This window comes from Schistocerca gregaria, chromosome 6 (genome assembly GCF_023897955.1).
Source record: "Schistocerca gregaria isolate iqSchGreg1 chromosome 6, iqSchGreg1.2, whole genome shotgun sequence".
Lineage (NCBI taxonomy): Eukaryota > Metazoa > Arthropoda > Insecta > Orthoptera > Acrididae > Schistocerca > Schistocerca gregaria.
Window position 1 is genome coordinate 100,039,919 of NC_064925.1, and position 20,494 is coordinate 100,060,412.

A 20,494-nucleotide genomic window follows, 5' to 3' on the forward strand; every position below is an offset into this window, starting at 1 on the left:
TTCAATTTTGTATTTTTTCCATCATCAATGCTTCTCAATTCTATTTGTAGTAGTTTGTTGAGATTCTACACATACCCCATCATTCCTTTTGTTCAGGTTCCTCCGTTGTCGTGCTAATAAGTCGCTGTAGCATAAATATTCGTCCACAGTTCTCATACGTACATTTCAGAAATTTCTGGCTTATTCTTCTCTGTTTTACTACATCGAAACTTACGGCATCTTATTCTTCATAGTAATATGATCGAAGGCTTTTTATCTAATACTTGAAGCTCAGGGCATCTCATCTCAAAATTTTACTCAAATAATTTTTAGAAGCGTTTTCTATACTATTTTTCTTGGTCTGTAATCATCTACAGATTTAAGCGTGCTTCCTTTGAAGTCAACAGACATTACTGCGCATAAATCACTTCACAGCATATCCTCAACACACAACACAATGAAGTACACATGGGCCCCAAACAACTGTCGTCTGCTAAAAAGCGTGAAGATTCTCAACGAAGGCGGGAAGCAACGCGCTTAGCGCACGACCTCCATTTCCACGAATGTGCTTGCGCATTTGTGCTCTTGAAAATTTATGTGCATACGAAAAGTTGAGCACAAAAAAGGGCATCGTGTGGCCACACCTTAAGAGCACGGTGTATGCAGAAAAGTATGAGAAGCTCTTACCGACAATATTTCGGAGGGTGTAAGGATGTTTTCATTTTCGGTGTTTAGGGACATATGGGTATTTTCAATGTAACCGCATTTTGTTTGATTTATTACCCTAATTTATGAAACTTCTTCCGTTCACTCAAAGTACTTACCCATGACAACAGTACCATGGCCACATTACTCTTCATCCTCAACCTTGTATTCATTACTCCTATGCTACGAGTTTGTTTTTTCAGCGGTGTTAGTTGTACGAGGGTTGAAACTTTAATAATGACAGTATATATTTACAATTTATTGAGAACAGAGACATGCTCCAAAGTTTTACTGTCTATTAGTCACCAGCATTGTGTGTAACCCGTTGTCTGCAATGTGGAAGTCCTATGATACCCGTAGCAGTGCCAGTTATGTTGTAGTTCCAGTGGATGGGTCCATTGCCCGATGAATCTGTATAAGAATTCTAAAGCGAAAGGCATGAAGCGCTTTCTTCATCTTAGGCTTCGATAATAAGTCACAAGCGCTTAAGTCCGGGAAGTGAGGTGGGTGGCACAGCATTTTCCAGCCCCATCGATCTAACAAATCAGTCACAACTTATGCCATTTGCGCCCAGGTATTACCCTCCAAAAAGATCAGCGGCTCCTGCAAGAAGAGTCTCCTCTGCTTTCTCCAAGCTGTTCGTTTTTTGTAACTCATTAAAGAAAGAAGCAGGAGCCGAATATCATTTTGCAGGACTTTTCTCGGGGCGCTTATGGCTCCAGTTGTGACTGACTTTTTCGATCGATGAGGCTGGAAGTGGTGTTCCAGCCAACACACTTCCCAGACCTAGGCTCTTATGACTTCAAGTCAGTTCCTAAGAGGAAGGAAGCACTTCCTGCCTTTCTCTTCAGAACTGCTACAGATATTCGTCGGGCAATAGACCGCTTTTCTTGAAATATCAACACAACTGGGGGTACTAAGGTTACCCTATAACTTCCACATCACTGTCGAAGGTTACTATACAACGCTAGTGACTACTTTGAAGAAAAGTAACGCTTTGAAACGTGCATTAAATTTTGTGTACGTTGCACATAAAGTTCCAACCCTTGTGCGTTAGCAATGGTTCATATCAGTGTGGATTGATTTATTCATGAACAACATTTGTAAGGAACCAGTTCTCCATTTATTCAGCACACTGTGTGAACAGACTGAAAACGACGTGAAAAACGTGTCGTGTTTCGACTGATAGTTGTTGTATTACGATAGTTTATACTGTGGCGGTGGGGGGGGGGGGGGGGAGGGTGAATACCTTGCGACAGCACAAATTCAAAATATCCCTCTCATCTGTGAAACCTGATGGACAGCAAAACACAAGAGTATCATAAAACTTTACGAAGACCTTATCAGAAATGTAGAAGCCTTAGAAGAGATTTCACACAACTCATCAAAATGTCTATTCTGTCAAACTTGAACCCATATGCAACCAACTACAACTATATACAAACATAAAGACAATTTACGATTACGTAAATAAATTAACCGATGTGCTTCAATGACAAAATCACGATAATGCCTTAACGGCGTTCAGAATCGTCTTCGAGCAAAAAAAAAAAAAAAAAGAAAGAAAAAAAAAATGTAGAGAAGTGGCTGTTGAATTTCAAACTGGATGTTGAATTTAACCGTACTGAGTGGTAGCAAGGCAGATCTACAGATCAAAACAACCATCTTAAAATATATAAGAATTCTTCAGAAAACCAGTCTTCATTTCGTATCTCAGACGGTGTAATTTCCTCTGTGAGAAATCGATTTTCTTCTATACGGAAAAAAGCTCCACTCTCAAAATACAGGAGAAACAGACAAATCTTTATTGTTATCCGTTGCAGAAGACATACAGAAATTTTATGGAGATTTTTTACAGAATTGTGTTTCCGACGTCACCACTTTTTACGAAATGTTAAAAGCAAATGATGCGAGTGGTGTGACCTCGAATCAATCCTTGGAGTAGGGAGATATGATTGCTGAAGCCACCCTGTTTTACTCATTTATGTGCGTGGCAATCAATATTGGCAATACTGCACGAAAGTCGACGACGGTTCAGTACATTCTTTAGCTGACTCTGGGGACGAGATTTAGAAAGATCATTCATCAAGAAACAGTACGTACATTTAGTACGTTACGACGTGCCAAAACGTGGAATTGGTCTACAATGTAAGACACGAGGTCTAGAGGCCTGCACATGCCCAGCGTTCACGGGAAAATGGTGGAGGACATGGGAATTCGTTGACAAGGTCTTAAAATAGCTTTGCGCAACAGCGCAGACGCCTCCAGTTTCCGTTTGCACTATGACTGTCGCCAAAGCTTACATTGAAATAATTTTCTTTAAACCGGACAATTATAAATTTTTTATTTCTTCATCTTCTTTCTGGGCATACCTCCAAGACAGCGGGAGTGGCGGGGTAGGGGTGGTGGAAGTGCAGCACCCCCTCCTCCACCCCTTCCCGGCGCCCATGTTAGAGACTACAGTCACAAGCTATAGACTCGCCAAGTAACGCTCTGTGACGTCTATCGCGCGTGCTTCTGCCAAAGACTAGAAACAGGAAAGTGATGCCTCTTTGCCAAACCACGCATAGAGGTTAGTCGCTAATGATCCTCCGGCCAGCGTGGTAGCCAGACCGCCCCATTCAGCTACTTATCGCCTGCTCGCCGTTAGTCATCGCCGCAGGTAAGAAAGGCGTGCGCAGCGGAGCTTCCGCGCTTACAGTGGCAATGTACGGAAGACCAAGATACGAGAGCACAAGCATCTACTTTACAAAGTAGCTTTCATTTGTCACATGACATCGCAGTTATAAGTTGATCCATGAAAATTGTGAATACATCGTTTGCTGATTCGACATTACTGGCCTGAACTAAGAGTGTATATTTTGTCTCGTACAGCTTCTACAGTGATTTGGCTTAAACTGTTTTAGTGCAATAATGTCCCGCCTGCTGAAGTACAAGAATATACTAGTGTAAAAAGCGTGTTTCATGTTATTTGATATAGTTCTATTACAAAGGCATAAATGGATTGTAGTTTCCTCTTGAAACAGCACCGTGGCGCTACAGAGTCTGGAATAAACAAAATGTGACTACTGTCCACAGAAATGCAACAAGTGGCATCATAAAAGAAAAAAAAATGCTTATTTGCTTAAGATCTAAAGACCTTTTTGGCACGCAATCAGTAAGAGATTGTGTTTTCAAGTCCGTTGCGTAATACCTATGTGTAGTGGCGAAATACATTTATTTCGTAACAACCGCGTACAGCATCAAATACTGACTCGAATCTTCGATCTTTACATCTGCATCTATCGCCACAAACCGTTATGAAGTGAATGGCAGAGGGTAGAGTCCGCGCAGAATAAAGTAGCCGGTAGATGAGCGGTTGGCAGCCCACGCGTAGGGGGAGTGATAGAGGTGGGGGTTACGGGCAGGCGCTGCAGGGAAAATGTTCATCGCTGGAGGGGAAGTGCCGATGTAAACTGAAGGCTACGCTCACATTTTTTGTAAACGCTCACATTTTTGTAAATTTTAAGTGGAGCCACTTCACGCCCACACTTGCATGATGACCATTCAGAAAGATTTTACTTCTGCAAATCAAACTGCCTTTTCCTGCTGCTTATTTTATTTAGTCCATATGCCTTTCGCCTTCTACTGTTATAAGGCATCAGTGAGATGTATAATGGTACAGTTTTGTTATAGTTTATCAAACAGTTAACTTCGCGATTTTTTGTAAAAAAAAAATGTAATTACTTACGATTTGCTGATTTGCGTTTCCTCACATCTGGTCTGGAGGTTGCACTATCACTTTTATCACTGCCCACTGATTCCTTAAAACACGCGAAACGCGTATGGATTAAATAAAATATATCGCAGCAGGAAAAGGCAGTTTGATTTGCAAAATAAGTATTTATATGGTTACTGCGGAACAAACTTATTTTACTTCTGCTTTGGTTAGTATCCAAATAGAAAGCCATTGAAAATGTAGAGATCTATTTTCTCCTAGATTTTTAACCATTTGTGACTTACAAAGAATCGTCATCAGTGGTGAATTTTTAGTGAAACGTACATTTATCTTGTTGCCATGTTAAAATTTGCTTCTTTTGCCAAAACACAGTGGAGTTTACTCAGCGTCCCACCACTAAACATGTAGCCTACACATATAATTGCGAGAGAATTCCGAAACAGTGACAGATGTTTACTGAGGAACTGATGAAACGAAAAGTCAGTAGCTTATGAAAAGCACATCCTCGGTACGGAATAAACGTATGTCTTCCTTAGGTTCCAAAATGCGTAGCATTTCTCGTTCCACCAGGTATCGATGGTCTTCAAAAATTACATTCTTACGCCGGAAAAGTTTGTCATTCCTGAAATAACACGGTGGAAAATGTTTTGGCATAATAACAGTATGGCAAAACGCAATACTCTTTGTGCGCTGTCATTTGCTAAAATCTCACTTCGTATCTCCTACCGATTATGAAACATGAGGTATGTTGTGGATAGGGTGCGAGTCTGCTGCATCAGATAGGTTTCCAATAGAGACCTCCACTCAAGTTTAAAGAAAAATTCAATATGTTAGCAAAATTTCATAGGTAGCAGCATACAGAAAACCATAGCGACCCCAAATTTTCATTGCCAACTATTTCGCTTATCTCTGTGTCTTACTTCCATGTAAATATCACAATAAAAATGACCATTAAGGAAATGATCGGCACATCATCACGAGCTTGACATAAGGCTTTTTTTTTTTTTTTTTTTTTTTTTTTTTTTTTTTTTTTTTTTTTTTACCGAATACATTCTGTGAAATCTCTTAAGAAAGACCGACCTTCCGAAAGGTGGCAAATACTGTCGGCATCTTTTTCCGAGCAAACTAACGTACTCACCCACCATTTGGGACGAAAACTGGACACGGTTGTCGCAGTAAATGTTGGAGGTGTAGGGGAATGACCCAAATACTTAAATTCACGGTACACTGCTTTATGTTTAGTAAATATAAACAGAAGCAGTTTCCATTAGTCATTTGATATCCGTTTAACAAGTCACTAATTTTTGTCATTGCTGTTACTGTTCAGTGGTAATAGAGCATAGGGAGAAAAGGAATTCCAATCGTGGGGAGAGGAAGAGTGTTGAAGTGGTTCTCTTTAACTTAAAATCCCTCGGCTGTTCACGAAACGCTAGTCTTCATAATTTCATATCCTTGGTCGTTCACAAGTTCGAGAATTCTGTTCGTGAACATCTGAATCCCATTATTTCTCAGTGATACCCTGTCATCTAACTGCACGTTCTACCTGCGCACAATAAAATTGTTGTAAGTGCGTTATGCTTATATAACAAATATTTTTGTCTTGAGGACCTTAACAAATCAGTCAATCCGTCTGCATATTTGTTAGAAATGTAACTGAACGTTTACTTTCTTAGGCCTTTCACGAAGTCTATGATGTCTAATCTGGTCAAGGTTGTAGTGTGGCGTGACCGGGGCATTACAGCACGGGGGAGGGGGGTGGTTCTCAATATTGCATCACTGCCATTCTGCGTCGGCCATCGACGTCAGTGAAAATGAAATGTCGTGTGACGAGGGCCTCCCGTCTGGTAGACCGTTCGTCTGGTGCAAGCCTTTAGATTTGACGCTACTTCGGCGACTTGCGCGTCGGTGGGGATGAAATGATAATGATTAGGGCAACACAACACCCAGTCCCTGAGCGGAGAAAATCTCCGACCCAGCCGGGAATCGAACCCGGGCCCTTTGGATTGACAGTCTGTCGCTCTGACCACTCAGCTACCGGAGGCGGACATCGACGTTAGTGTTGGTACTACTCGTTGGCTGGCTGTTGGTGACTAATATGGGTCGCTTAAGGATGTGTTCTATTTTGATGTAAGGGGTCTCTGGTGGCTCGTTAAACGGTAACTGTTCATCCGATTACTTGCTCCCGTTTACTTTTGGTTCCGTATTGCACTGAAAATATATGTACAGCATTGCAAATGTCAACAGTGTGCGCTATCTGTCATGTTCAAATAGAAATGTTCCAGCTGTCACGATGCTTGCATTTCACAATTGTCATGCCCACTTTGCTCCTTAAACTCACGCTCGCATTCAGTACTGCCCCGGTTATTACACTTCTGCTAGCTGGACGCGGCTAGTTGTTTTTTTGTGGGTTCATTTTTAACAACCGGCTGTATCCAGCTAGCAGTAGTATATGATATTGTTCCACCTAAAGACGAGAGTGTGAACTCGAGAAACGCGTCGTGGGATGAAATGAAGTGTGACTGATGCAGATAGTTGTATGTGAACTTCTGTCATAAAGTCGCAATTTCTTGGAGCAGTCCAACGACGTAATGAAATGCCGGAATGGTTCCTCTTTGAGGACACGACCGACTCAATCGCAAGCCTCGAAAAAATACGTGCTTTTGCTCAGTCTCTATTTACTTCGATGTTGATCGCCCCTGCGTCCTGAACAAAATCTTAAATTTTGCCGGAGGTGACCGTTTATAGGTTCCCCCCCCCCCCCCCTCCCCCTCCAATTTTTGTAACTTTTATCAGTGTTTTAAGACGTTAATCACATGAACATCCCCACCGTATTCCCGCAGGAGTGCCGATACTTTATACTTCGGTTAGAGTAACTCAGCGAGTCGAGTGGTACTGGCCAGACATCATGTAACCGTTGTTACTTCTGAAGCACCACTCACAGACTGTGTTGAACTGTCAAGCGTGGCTGGCGACACTACACCCCTGTCACAGTTATTTAATTACAGTGTTAAACACGTATTGTATGACATCATTGTCACTTCACTGGTAAAGATGAACCTGACGCTCTGCATTGTATTATACTTCACTAAGCCTCTAACAGTTCTTACATATTTGTCATGGTAAGAACTATGACGCTAACGGCGTGTGGCGTCCGGCACCAGACAGTTTTCGTAACTATCTTCAAGATCATCTTCTATTGCAGTGTTATCCATTAAAACGTCCAGGCACATCCCTTTCAACATTTCGGAAGTGTGCACTAAATTTTGGTTTGTATTCTGGAGTTGTTACTTTTTCGAACCTTTGTCTGTACCTGTCGAAGTTTTCAACCAAGCAGCTGTCTGGATACCATTTTTCTTTAGAATTTTGCTTATGCTATCAGTTGCCCCATGAAACGAACGGTAACCTAACGGGGTGAGAAGGCTGTTCTTATTAGCATGATTAATATTCCGTCTAAAAGCCCCGTCGATTCAAAAACTATCGTAGTCCTTTGCCTTCATTGTCCTTTCAGTAACTCCAACTCCGCTGATGCGGAAGGCACGTAAAGACAGTGTGTTAAGCATTGCTTGCTTGTGGGCTGAGTGGTGGTGCGAAGTGGCATCTAAATACCTGTTTCTGTTGGTCGGCTTTCTATACACTCCGTGACCTAGAGTGTGAAACGTCCCCTTAGAAAAATTATACAAGTTTGTGCTTAAACTGACACACAATATTTTTAGCGCAACGCAAAATGACTCAAAAATCCCTACAAAAGAATGGCCCTGACTAACATTAACCTATGTTTCACATATCACTTACCTCACAAAAATCTTGGTTACTCGAACTACTGCAATACAGCGAGCACCACTACTGCCAGCTAAATAAAAGATTCAAACTACAGAAGGCACTAACTACTGATAGGTAGAGTTAGCAAATGAAAGATTTTAATAGAGAACAAACAATGTATTTACCTTAATAGTCAAAATATATATGATAGTTCATGACATCCATTCTTACAAATGTCAAAACTCCATCTCTCTCCCCACGTCCACCACTGCTGGCGGCTCACCTCCAACTGCCCAACGCTACGCGCTGTTCACATCCATCTGCCCAACGCTACAATGGCGAGTATTACAACAATGCCAACCAGCCACAGGCTGCACACGGCACAGCCAGTGATTTCAATACAGAGCGCTACGTGGCGGCGGCGTTACCAATAAAAAAAAAACCTAAACAGCATACTTACAAGTGTTATCAGATCTTCTGTATAAAAACACTTCGGGGAACGGGAGACCGACCTCACTTTCAACCTCCAAGCTAAATTTGATTTTGGTGTAATTCCATTTAAGAAATCGTGGAACGTATGAAGTGTTCTTCGTTGTGTGGCCATACAACAAATGTATCGTCCACGTAGTGGAGCCACTAAGGCGGCTTCAAAGGAGCACTACCTAATGTCTGCTGAAGATGTTCCATAAAAATGTCAGCTGCAGCTGGCGATATGGGTGAGCTCATAGTAAGGCCGTCAGCCTGTTCATAGAATTCACCACTGTAATTAAAATAGCTCCAACGAAGACATAATTCAATTGAGTTAAACATCTTGGGGAACCATTTCCCTTACGATCTCCATTGTATCTGATACTGGGACGTTAGTAAATAACGATGTCACATCAAAGCTAACAAGAATGTCAGCTGCAGGTATCTTCACTGTGCGTATAACTCCTAAAAAAAAGTTTCGAATATTTGACAAGTATTTGTTTTACCAACTAGATATCAGTTTACCAGATAAATGTCGTGCTAAAAAATAAGTTGGTGAGTTAATCCCACTGACGATAGGCCTCAAAGGAACCGATTCATAACTTATCTTCTGTAGTCCATTCTGGGTGAGACAGGTATTCAAAATGTTAGATTCTTTTTAATCGAGCTGTCCAATCTTTAGCCTGGTATCAAGTTTTTCACTTTCCGAACGATCCTGTTCGTCGGATCGCTTTTTAACTTGCGATACACAGGATCAGCTAGTACTTGTTAGATCCTGTGATTATCCATGGCTTCCAAAACAACGGAAGCATTCGTCTTACCCGATTTCGTTACAACGATGCTTTAGTTTCTCTTGTTCATTAAGAGATTTCCTCTCCTCCGCCGATATGTTGCTTTTTGGAAGGTTTCGATTTCCGTATAACTCTCTACACATCTTTTCTTACTTCCTTGGCCTGCACCTTCGGAAGACGAAAGGAGGACGCTTCGGCGGTACTTAGAATTTCTTCAACAGGTACTCTTTTCGGTTTAGTTGAGAAATTGACATTTGCCCATAACTGGAGCAGCTGCTTCGAGTACTTCTGATGAGAGGTTCACTACTACTCGTGTCGGACCGACAGTGGAGTCTTACTTGTGCAAGCTTCTCGAACTTCTCTTTTTGCTTCATAGCACTGAAATTGGAAAACCTTCCTGAATGATCAAACGTCATTTTGTGCACTTTATCCCAGTCCTGGTGTGGGAGTGTTGCCGCCAGTGAAAAATGCAGATCAATTACAACGGAGCTGACTTTAATTATGTCTCTGGTATTTGCTGGATTCTTTCACGAAGTAGTGCTAGGCTCGTCCTTCTGTAGATCCTCTTGGCTTTCACTCTAAGCGCACGGTGGCTAATTGTGCCGAGTTAGGGAATAATATCATTGTCACGACACCGGGAGAGAAAAGCCAGATTGCTTAGTAATTTACATATTCTTCTGATGATATAAAAGAACGCGACATGGGTCTCTGACAGTGTTGTAGCAATAGTGGACACCGAAACATCCTGAAGAACATCCCAGCAGAGGAGACGAAAAATCGATTATTTTAGAAGGAAATACGACGCGGCCTGACAACCCACAAGATTTCAACTTCAGTGACAATGGCCATGAAAGCCTGCAGACTTAAAGTAGAGAGAAAGCCGTGGGAAAAGTTTATAATGCAAGGAAAGAAACTCACCCACGTCCTGTTATTTAGGTTATTATAACAATGGATGTACCAAGCATTTCGGAGCTTCTGATCATAATCAAGCAATTATTAACGAGAAATATTAAAATGATGAGAGGCTGTAAGCTACGGAGAGAAGTTGTTAGCTCCATTACGATTTCTAGCCTCTGGTGGAAGTTTGTATTTACAAATTAATTTGCAATGTGAATGTAAAATGCCACGTTCCACGTCATTGCGATTTATCGTGTAAAATGATACACGGATCTTGTAGGTAGCTAGCTAACTAACTAGGAAGACCTCATATTCAGTGCTGTTACATCCTCAATATTGTTGTTGTTGTTGTTGATGTTGTTGTTGTTGTGGTCTTCAGTCCTGAGACTGGTTTGATGCAGCTCTCCATGCTACTCTATCTTGTGCAAGCTTCTTCATCTCCCAGCACCTACTGCAACCTACATCCTTCTGAATCTGCTTAGTGTAGTCATCTCTTGGACTCCCTTTACGATTTTTACCGTCCACGCTGCCCTCTAAATTGGTGATCACTTGATGCCTCAGAACATGTCCTACCAACCGATCCCTTCTTCTGGTCAAGTAGTCCCACAAACTTCTCTTCTCTCCAATCCTATTCAATACTTCCTCATTAGTTATGTGATCTACCCATCTAATCTTCAGCATTCTTTTATGGCACCACATTTCTAAAGTTTCTATTCTCTTATTGTCCAAACTAGTTATCGTCCATGTTTCACTTCCATACATGGCTACACTCCATACAAATTCTTCCAGAAATGACTTCCTGACATTTAAATCTATACTCGATGTTAACAAATTTCTCTTCTTCAAAAACGCTTTCCTTGCCACTGCCAGTCTACATTTTATATCCTCTCTACTTCGACAATCATCAGTTACTTTGCTCCCCAAATAGCAAAACTCCTTTACTACTTTAATTGTCTCATTTCCTAATCTATTTCCCTCAGCATCACCCGACTTTATTCGACTACATTCCTTTATTCTCGTTTTGCTTTTGTTGATGTTCACCTTATATCCTCCTTTCAAGACATCCATTCCGTTCAACTGCTCTTCAAAGTCCTTTGCTGTCTCTGACGGAATTACAATGTCATCGGCGAACCTCAACATTTTTTATTTCTTCGCCATGGAGAAGACTAAAGCGTGGGTTTTTCACAGTTCGAACAGTTAGTAAATGCTTCGTTTCTTTCATATCTGCCGTATTTATTAGATGGCGTGCGCCACCGAAATTTTTTGTTTCCTTCACTGCTTGCTCAATATACACATTCAATAACATCGGGGAGAGACTGCAACCCCGTCTCACTCCCTTCCCAACCACTGCTTCCCCTTCATGTCCCTCGACTCTTATAACTGCCATCTGGTTTCTGTACAAATTGTAAATTGCCTTTCGCTCCCAGTATTTTATCGCTGCCACTTTTAGAATTTGAAAGGGAGTATTCCAGTCAACATTGTCAAAAGCATTTCTCCAAGTCTACAAATGCTAGGAACGTGGGTTTGCCCTTCCTTAATCTAGCTTCTAAGATAAGTCGTAGGGACAGTATTGCCTCACGTTTTCCAACATTTCTACGGAATCCAAACTGATCTTCTTCGAGGTCTGCTTCTACTGGTTTTTCCATTCGTCTATAAAGAATTCGCGTTAGTATTTTGCAGCTGTGACTTATTAAACTGATAGTTCGGTAATTTTCACATCTGTCAACATCTGCTTTCTTTGAGATTGGAATTATTATATTCTTCTTAAAGTCTGAGGGTATTTCGCCTGCCTCATACATCTTGCTCACCAGATTGTAGAGTTTTGTCAGGACTGGCTCTCCCAAGGCTGTCAATAGTTCCAATGGAATGTTGTATACTACAATTATTCCTGAAACCAGGAACGCTATTTGTAGTTGATTGACGAATTAAATAATAAGGCAAAATAAATCAAACCAAATACGTTCCTGTACAGATTACTAATTTATTGATACAAGATGACCTGTAAGTTTAAGGAACTCATTTCAGATTGGAATAAAGAAGACTGCGAATGGTGGTGGCGCACGTCATCTAATACATACGGCAGATACGAAAGAAACGAAGCATTTACTAACTGTTCGAACTGTGAAAAAATATCCCACGCTTTAGTCTTCAAAGCAAAAGGCCTGGATATAGGCTGGAGATTTTTAACGCTTACAGCAACGAAACAAGTACATTTATCAATTAACGTCCATTGAATGTCGATAATCCGGTTTTAAATTTGAGTTACATTAAGTATCGGAAGTAAAACCTAGCAACGGAAATACCGAAGCTCGACGGACTTTGTCTATATGCCACAGGAAAGCATTACTGACTCTTTAATGAATGTAAAAAGTGCTTATTGCCTGCGTCTGTGTTGCTATATTCCTCACAAATGTCCCACAGACATCTGCAGTCTTTAAATTTCCCCAGGAACTCTGTTTTTAAAGTTTCATCTGACTACACCCTGTCACGTACATCAGAGAAGCATTTAACCGAGCGCGCAGTAACACGAGTAACTATTTCAGACAATACTTGTTTTGTAAATAAAGCCGCCTTTTCTTGCTGCATCTTAATTTATTTTACCCAGACGCGTTTCGTCTTTTCCTTGCTCTAAGGTATCATTGGTGGACACAGTTTTGTTACTTTTAGATTATCAAATAGTTCATGTCGCCATTTTTTAATGTAAATAAGGAATTACTTACCGTTTTCTGTAATCTGAGTTTCCTCATCTGATTTGGAGGTTGCACTTTATTACCGACCTCCAGACCACATTAAAGAAAACGCGGATCACAGAAAACGCTTTAAGTAATCTTCTGTACTTTTTGCTTAGTTAGGAATGAAATTTTTCTCCAAAGTGATAACATCTTACCTATTTTCTAGTTTTAATTCTGTACTTCAGTAACTGTAGAGTTCATTTTCATAAACATTTGACTTACAAATTTCTCAGTAGTTTCATAGACTTTTCTTGTCACCACCGAGTTTAGTCAAAGACGAGAGAGATGTCATAAGTGGACATAGTTTCTGATCATGTAGCTTCGCTGATTCCGCAATGAAATATGCGACAGCCGCTTCACCTAGACAAAAAGGACGATCTTGGTAGTGGCGTAAATCCAGTGTTTGATATTCGTAAACAGCAGAATAGCATTCAGCGTGATAGGGTTTTGTGCTGGTAGTCCATCGTTCAAGAGTTTGATGCGACGAAAGTCTCAACTGTCGCGGAGGGAAGCTAGGATGGGAATTTGATATCCAGTTATGGCGAAGCACGGTAAACGCAAACAGCACACACCCGATCTAACTTGATTACATCTGAGCGTCTATATAACAGTTCTTATCAGAAATATGTACTTCGCATTCTTTCAATTTCCATACAGATCAAATGGTTCAAATGGCTCTGAGCACTATGGGACCTAAATTCTGAGGTCATCAGTCCCCTAGAACTTAGGACTACTTAAACCTAACTAACCTAAGGACATCACACACTTTCATGCCCGAGACAGGATTCGAACCTGCGACCGTAGTGGTCCCACGGTTTCAGACTGTAGCGCCCTAACAGCTCGGCCATCTGGCCGGCCCATACATATCAAATTCACAAATATAATCTTGTAATAATCATTGGGTTTAATACAGCAGTAATTTCCATCTGCGTAATAACGCAGCGTACAAAATCACTACTCGACATCTTCCACGTAGTCTTCTCCCAATCAAGCACTAGAGCAAAGTTACCAATATGGCGTTCAAGGTTGTCACTTTGATGTGGATCCATCTCCAGAGTAAGGGTGGAATATAACGTCTACTTTTTGTGTGGGGTGAAAAATGATTACGACGTGTAACACGATTTAAAAGATCGTATACTGTACAGCCTATTAGGAGCAATATTTTTTATTGTTATACTCAACAGCCGTACCAAAATAATAATAATTGGCTCCTTCTACCCACCGCCCGACTCAGATGATATAATAGCTGAACGGTTCAAAGAAAACTTGAATCTCATAACAAATAAATACCCCACTCAGTTATAATTGGTGGAGACTTCAATATACCCTCCATTTGTTGGTGAAAATACATGTTCAAAGCCGATGGCAGACGGCAAAATTCTTCCGAAATTCTACTAAACGCTTTCTCTGAGAATTACTTTGAATAATTAGTTCAAGAGCCCACACGAATTGTAAATGGTTGCGACAACACACTAGACCTCTTAGCCCCAAATAATCCTAATCTAATAGAAAGCGTCATGACGGATACAGGGATTAGTGAACACAAGGTCATTGTAGCTAGGCTCAAAACTATATCAACCAAAACAACTAAAAATAAACGCTACGGCCGCAGTTTCGAATCCTGCCTCGGGCATGGATGTGTGTGATGCCCTTAGGTTAGTTAGGTTTAAGTAGTTCTAAGTTCTAGGGGACTGATGACCTCAGATGTTAAGTCCCATAGTGCTCAGAGCCATTTTGAACTAAAAATAAACGCAAAATGTCTAAAACAGCAGATAAATATTCGCTTGATGCCTTCCTAAGAGTCTCCATTCCTTCCAAGCTAATTATGTAAGTGTAGATCAGATAGGGCTCAAATTCAAAGATACAGTATTGACAGCAATAGATAGATTAATATAGCATAAGCTAATAAGAGACGGGACTGATCCATAATGGTACACAAAATACGTCAGAACATTGTTGCAGGAGCAACGAAAAAAGCATGCCAAATTCAGAAGAACGCAAAATCCCCAAGACTGGCTAAGTTTCACGGAAGCTCAAAATTTAGTGCGTACGTCAATGCGAGATGCTTTTAATAGTTTCTACAATGAAATATTGTCTCAAATTATGGTAGAAAACCCAAAGGGATTCTGGTCGTATGTAAAGTAAACCAGTGGCAAAAAATAGTCAATACCGTCACTGCGCGATAGCGATGGAAATGTTACCGATGATGGTGCCACTAAAGCGGAGTTACTAAATACAGTTTTCCGTAATTCCTTCACGAAAGAAGATGAAGTAAATATTATAGAATTCGGAACCAGAGCAGCTGTTAGCATGAGTGACATAAAAGTAGATACCTTAGGTGTTGCGAACCAAATAACTTAAAGGCAAGGCTTCTGGTCCACATGGTGTACCAATAAAGTTCCTTTCAGAGTATGCAGACACAATAGCACCTTTCTTAGCAATCATATACAACCGCTCACTTTACGAAAGGTCTGTTCCTAAAGACTGGAAAGTAGCACAGGTCACACTAATACTTAAGAACGTAAATAGGAGTAACATGTTGAATTACACACCCACATCACTGACCTCACTTTGCAGTAGGATTTTGGAGCATATACTGTACTCGAACATTAGGAATCACCTTGAAGAAATGACTTATTCATACATAACCAACACGGATTCAGAAAATATCGTTGTTGTGCAACACATTTAGCTCTTTATTCCCATGAAGGACTGAGTGCTGTCGACAAGGGATCTCAGATCGATTCTATATTCCTAGATTTCCAGAAGGCTTTTGATACCGTTCCTCAGAAGCGACTATTAATCAAATTGGGTGCATATGGGGTATCGTTACAGTTGTGACTGGATTCGTGATTTCCTCTGAGAGGTCACAGTTCGTAGTGATAGACGGTAAATCATGGAGTAGAACAGAAGTGATATCTGAAATTCCGCAAGGTAGTGTCATAGGCCCTCTGCTGTTCATTTACATGAATGAGCTAGGTGATAATCTGAGCACCCCCCTTATATTGTTTGCAGATGACGCTATAATTTACCGTCTAGTAAAATCATCAGACGATCAATTCCAATTACCAAATGATCTAAGAAAAGTGCGAGGTCATCCACATGGGTACTAAAAGAAATCCGATAAATTTTGGGTATAAGATAAATCGCACAAATCTAAGGGCTGTCAATTCGACCAAATACCTAGGAATTACAATTACGAGCAGCTTAAATTCGAAAGACCACATAATAATAATAATTTTGTGGTGAAGGCGAAACGAAGACTGCGCTTTGTTGGCAGAACACGTAGATGCGACAAACCCACTAAAGAGACAGCCTGCATTACACTTGTCCGTCCTCTGCCGGAATATTGCTGGGTGGTGTGGGATCCTTACCAGGTAGGATTGCCGGAGGCCATTGAAAAAGCACAAAGAAGGGCAGCTCGTTTCGTGTTATCGCGCAATGGGGTTTTGAGTGTCACTGATATGATACGCGAGTTGGTGGTGGCAGTCACTGAAACAAAGGTTTTCTTTGCGGCGAGATCTATTTACGAAATTTGAATCACCAACTGTCTATGCCGAATGCGAAAATATTTTGGTGATACCCACCTACGTAGGGAGAAATGATTCATAATAAAATAAGAGGAATCAGAGCTTGAACGGAAAGATTTAGGTGGTCATTTTTCCCACGCGCCATTCGAGAGTGGAATGGTAGAGTAGTAGTATGAAAATGGTTCGCTGAACCCTCTAGCAGGCACTGAAGTGTGAATTGCAGAGTAGCCATGTAGACAAATCAAGCAGTATTTTCAAACTCTGTTATGTAAAAGAAAAAAGATAGACCATTTGTACGAAAGTATCAGGACGCATATTAGTGGATATTAATATGCGGCTTGTCTACCCATGGCCTTTACGACGTCTTATGCTCTGCTGAGGACACTTTCAACGTCGTTTCAATGTCTGTGGAGGAATGATAGCCCATTCTTCCTCAGCAACTGGAACCTGAAAAGGTAGATGTAGCCAAATCAAGCAGTATTTTCAACCTCTGTTATGTAAAAGACACTGGGGGGCTGGAGCGATATCGACGTTACGACTCACTACAGAGGTGTTGCACTGGAATCGGATCGGGACTGTGAATAGAGCAGGGAATGCCCGTCCACTTCAGGAAAATTATTCTCCCTAAACCACTGCCTCACGCATCCCACTTTACGACAGGGTCCATTGTCACGCTGTCCCAATCGCCTTCTTCTAGCTGCTGTTCTATGACGTACACAACGCTGCAAAATGAGTTCCTATTCTTCCTCATTTAGTGCTTTCCTAAGCACATTAATAGGACCACAACCTAACCACGAAAGACTACTATCCACCGTAACACCATCGCCTGGGTACTTAGCTGTTGGCACTACGCATGATGGGAGGTAAGGTTGCCCAAGCATTTGGCAAACCCGAACTCTTCCATCGGGACTGCCAGAGGCTATAGCGTGATTAATCATTCCAAATCCCTTTTTTCTGTTTATACACTATGCATTGGCGTCGGATTTCACGCCCTCTCAAGCGTGGCTTAGCGCCGTCCAGAGAAATGCGCGGCTTATGAAGACATGCCCGACCATTGTACCCCGTTCTTTTTTACTCCCTACGCACAATCATTGTCTTAGCTGGACTGCCAGTAGCACTTCCATTTTGATTGTGATTTGTTACAACCACCCTCTGCAATGCTGGACCGTCCCGTCAGTAAAAGACGTCGTGTCTGGTCTTGGTTTAGTTGCGGTTGCACTTCCGCGCCTCCACTTCAGTCCTCAGGAGGGTTGAAATGCCGCTGATGGGTCTGTTACTCAGGTAATACTGCATGCATTGACTAGTCCGCGTTCGAAGCCACGGAGCGCTCTCGACCGGCCCATTCTGCTTTCACTGATGGGTTACTGACGTCATACTCCCCTCGTCTCCTTATATACTAGCAGGTCCGCCTCTCCAAACATATAGTGGTCAGTTACGTACTACTTACAAGGGAACCTCCCCATCGCAACCCCCTCAGATTTAATTATTAGTTGGCACAGTGGATAGGCCTTGAAAATCTAAACACATATCAATCGAGAAAACAGGAAGAAGTTGCGTGGAACTATGAAAAAAGTAAGCAAAATAAACAAACTGAGTAGTGCATGCGAAAGATAGGCAACATCGCGGACAATACGAACCGAGGAGCGTCGTGGTTAGCGTGAGGCGCTGCAGAACGAGAGGTCCTTGGTTCAAGTCTCCCCTCGAGTGAAAAGTTTAATTTTTTTATTTTCAGACAATTATTATCTGTCCGTCCGATGCGAGGTTACTGCGCCGTGGTGTGGGGACGTTGTATGAAAAACATATGTGTTGACAAAGCACAGGGAAAACTGTGCGACTGTGAAACTGTTGCATTCATTTGTTGCAGTTTATGTGACAAACTCTTAGGTTTTCATCACTTTTTTGGGAGTGATTATCACATCCACAAGAGAACCTAAATCGGGCAAGGTAGAAGAATTGTTTTACCCATTCGCCAAGTGTACAAGTTAGGTGGGTCGACAACATATTCCTGTCATGTGGCGCACATGCCGTCACCAGTATCGTATAAAATATATCAGACGTGTTTTCCTGTGGAGGAATCGGTTGACCTATGACTTTGGATCAGATGTTTTCGGTTCCCATTGGAGAGGCACGTCCTTTCGTCTACTAATGGCACGGTTTTGCGGTGCGGTCGCAAAACACACACTAAACTTATTACAGTGAACAGAGACGTCAATGAACGAACGGACAGATCATTACTATGCGAAAATAAAAGTAAATTTTTCACTCGAGGGAAGACTTGAACCAAGGACCTCTCGTTCCGCAGCTCCTCACGCTGACCACTGCGCTCCTGAGCTCATATTATCCTTGATGTTGCATATGTTGCGCATAGAGTACTCAGTTTGTATATTTTGCTTATTTTTTTATAGTTCCACACAACTTCTTCCTGTTTTCTCGATTGATCTATGTTCAGTTTTTCAAGGCCTATACACTGAGGGGGGGGGGGGGGGGGGAGGAGGAGGAGGGCGATGGCGAGGTTCCCTTGTTAGGGGTGTACAGATACTTTTCCAGACAGTGTAGGGCCTATATATTTATAATAGCGCTTAATAATGTATGCTGTTCCCTTCTTTTTAGGTTTCATGGGGATACCTTTATAAGTAAGTCAGAATTATAACTATTAACTTTACCTGTATGTTGATACGTCGCAGTAATAGTACTCACAATCTTCAGCGTCAAATGGCCACAGTGCTAAAACACATTTCTGTGTTTCCATGTGTGTTCACACACTTAAAAAAATAAAACTAAATCAAAGTCCATGGTTTTTGGAATGGACATGATTTAGTTGACTTGATACTTCGTTTTTATTACTTTTCTAAGTTCATATGTAAAAAACATTTACAGTGTTACATTGATATATATTTTGTGTCTACGGATTTCGGAACTGTTTATTTACATTGTATTGTGATGAAAATTTCATCATTCATAGATTATCCCTGGATGAACGAATGAGTAAATAAATATATACGGTAGTGTAGGTTAAAATACCAGGTGTCACTCACTGCGGCCATTTACCCTGGTGGGCCCTCGTTCGCGATAAATTGACGAAAAGAAAAATCGGCGTTAGGTGTGATGTTCAACAGCATTAAAAAAGGTCCAGTGAGCAGCTTGGTTGCGTGGTCGTTGGCGGTTCGAATCTGCCGTCGAGGAACATCGTTATAGCTGTATCTCGGCAGGACAATTGACACGCAAGCTGACGGTTACTCCTCGCGCGCCACGAAAATTCTCCTTCACAGGATTGATTCTTCAGCTGGGCGATGGTCACTGTCGCAAGGAACAGTCCGTAGCCTTGACATGCCGTGACACGATTATGATTAATCACAGAGACAAAATATGATATGAACGTTTTAATGTTAATGTTGCAATCAGTTATACACTGGCCACATTACAATGTATACTTCCGTTATGCCGTACTGAAAGCTTTGTAATACGTGGCATTATATTGCTCTCTGTGGTGACAAACCAACTTGATACGTTTTTTTTTTTAAAAAAGTAAAGGCTTCATATGCAGGAGCTCGTGGGTTCGAATCTTGGCAGGCTCATAATTTTCTTTAAATCTTTATCGAAATTACTTCGATCATTATTTTTATGCAGTTAATTATTTTAAATATAATTTTATTTCTATTCGTTTGTCACATAATTTTAATCACTTTATGAACTTTTTCATTTGTTTTATTTTTTGTTCCTCTATACTTTTCCCAGTCGGAATTTGTTCTGAATATTAAAATTTTTATTATAATATTAAACTACTTGAAAATCCGATATGTCAGTTAAAAAAAAGACGAACTAATCTATATTTGTACAATGGTGTCAAAAATGAATTTTGTTACGAGAAGTGCAATTTTTTTTGCACGGTAATCGTCATACAAACATTTAAAATAT

General features: G+C 41.1%; 1 protein-coding gene across 2 annotated transcripts in view; it reads left to right on the forward strand.

Moving 5' to 3' along the window:
- The first annotated feature begins 3,219 nt into the window (after positions 1–3,219).
- The window catches only part of LOC126278154 (bromodomain-containing protein DDB_G0280777-like), a 62,012-nt gene continuing 44,737 nt past the window's right edge, over positions 3,220–20,494 (forward strand). For both annotated transcript variants that reach the window (XR_007550659.1, XM_049978054.1), the window contains exon 1: positions 3,220–3,346. The gene's annotated coding sequence lies outside the window, so the exon portion shown is untranslated. The remainder of the gene's footprint in view (positions 3,347–20,494) is intronic.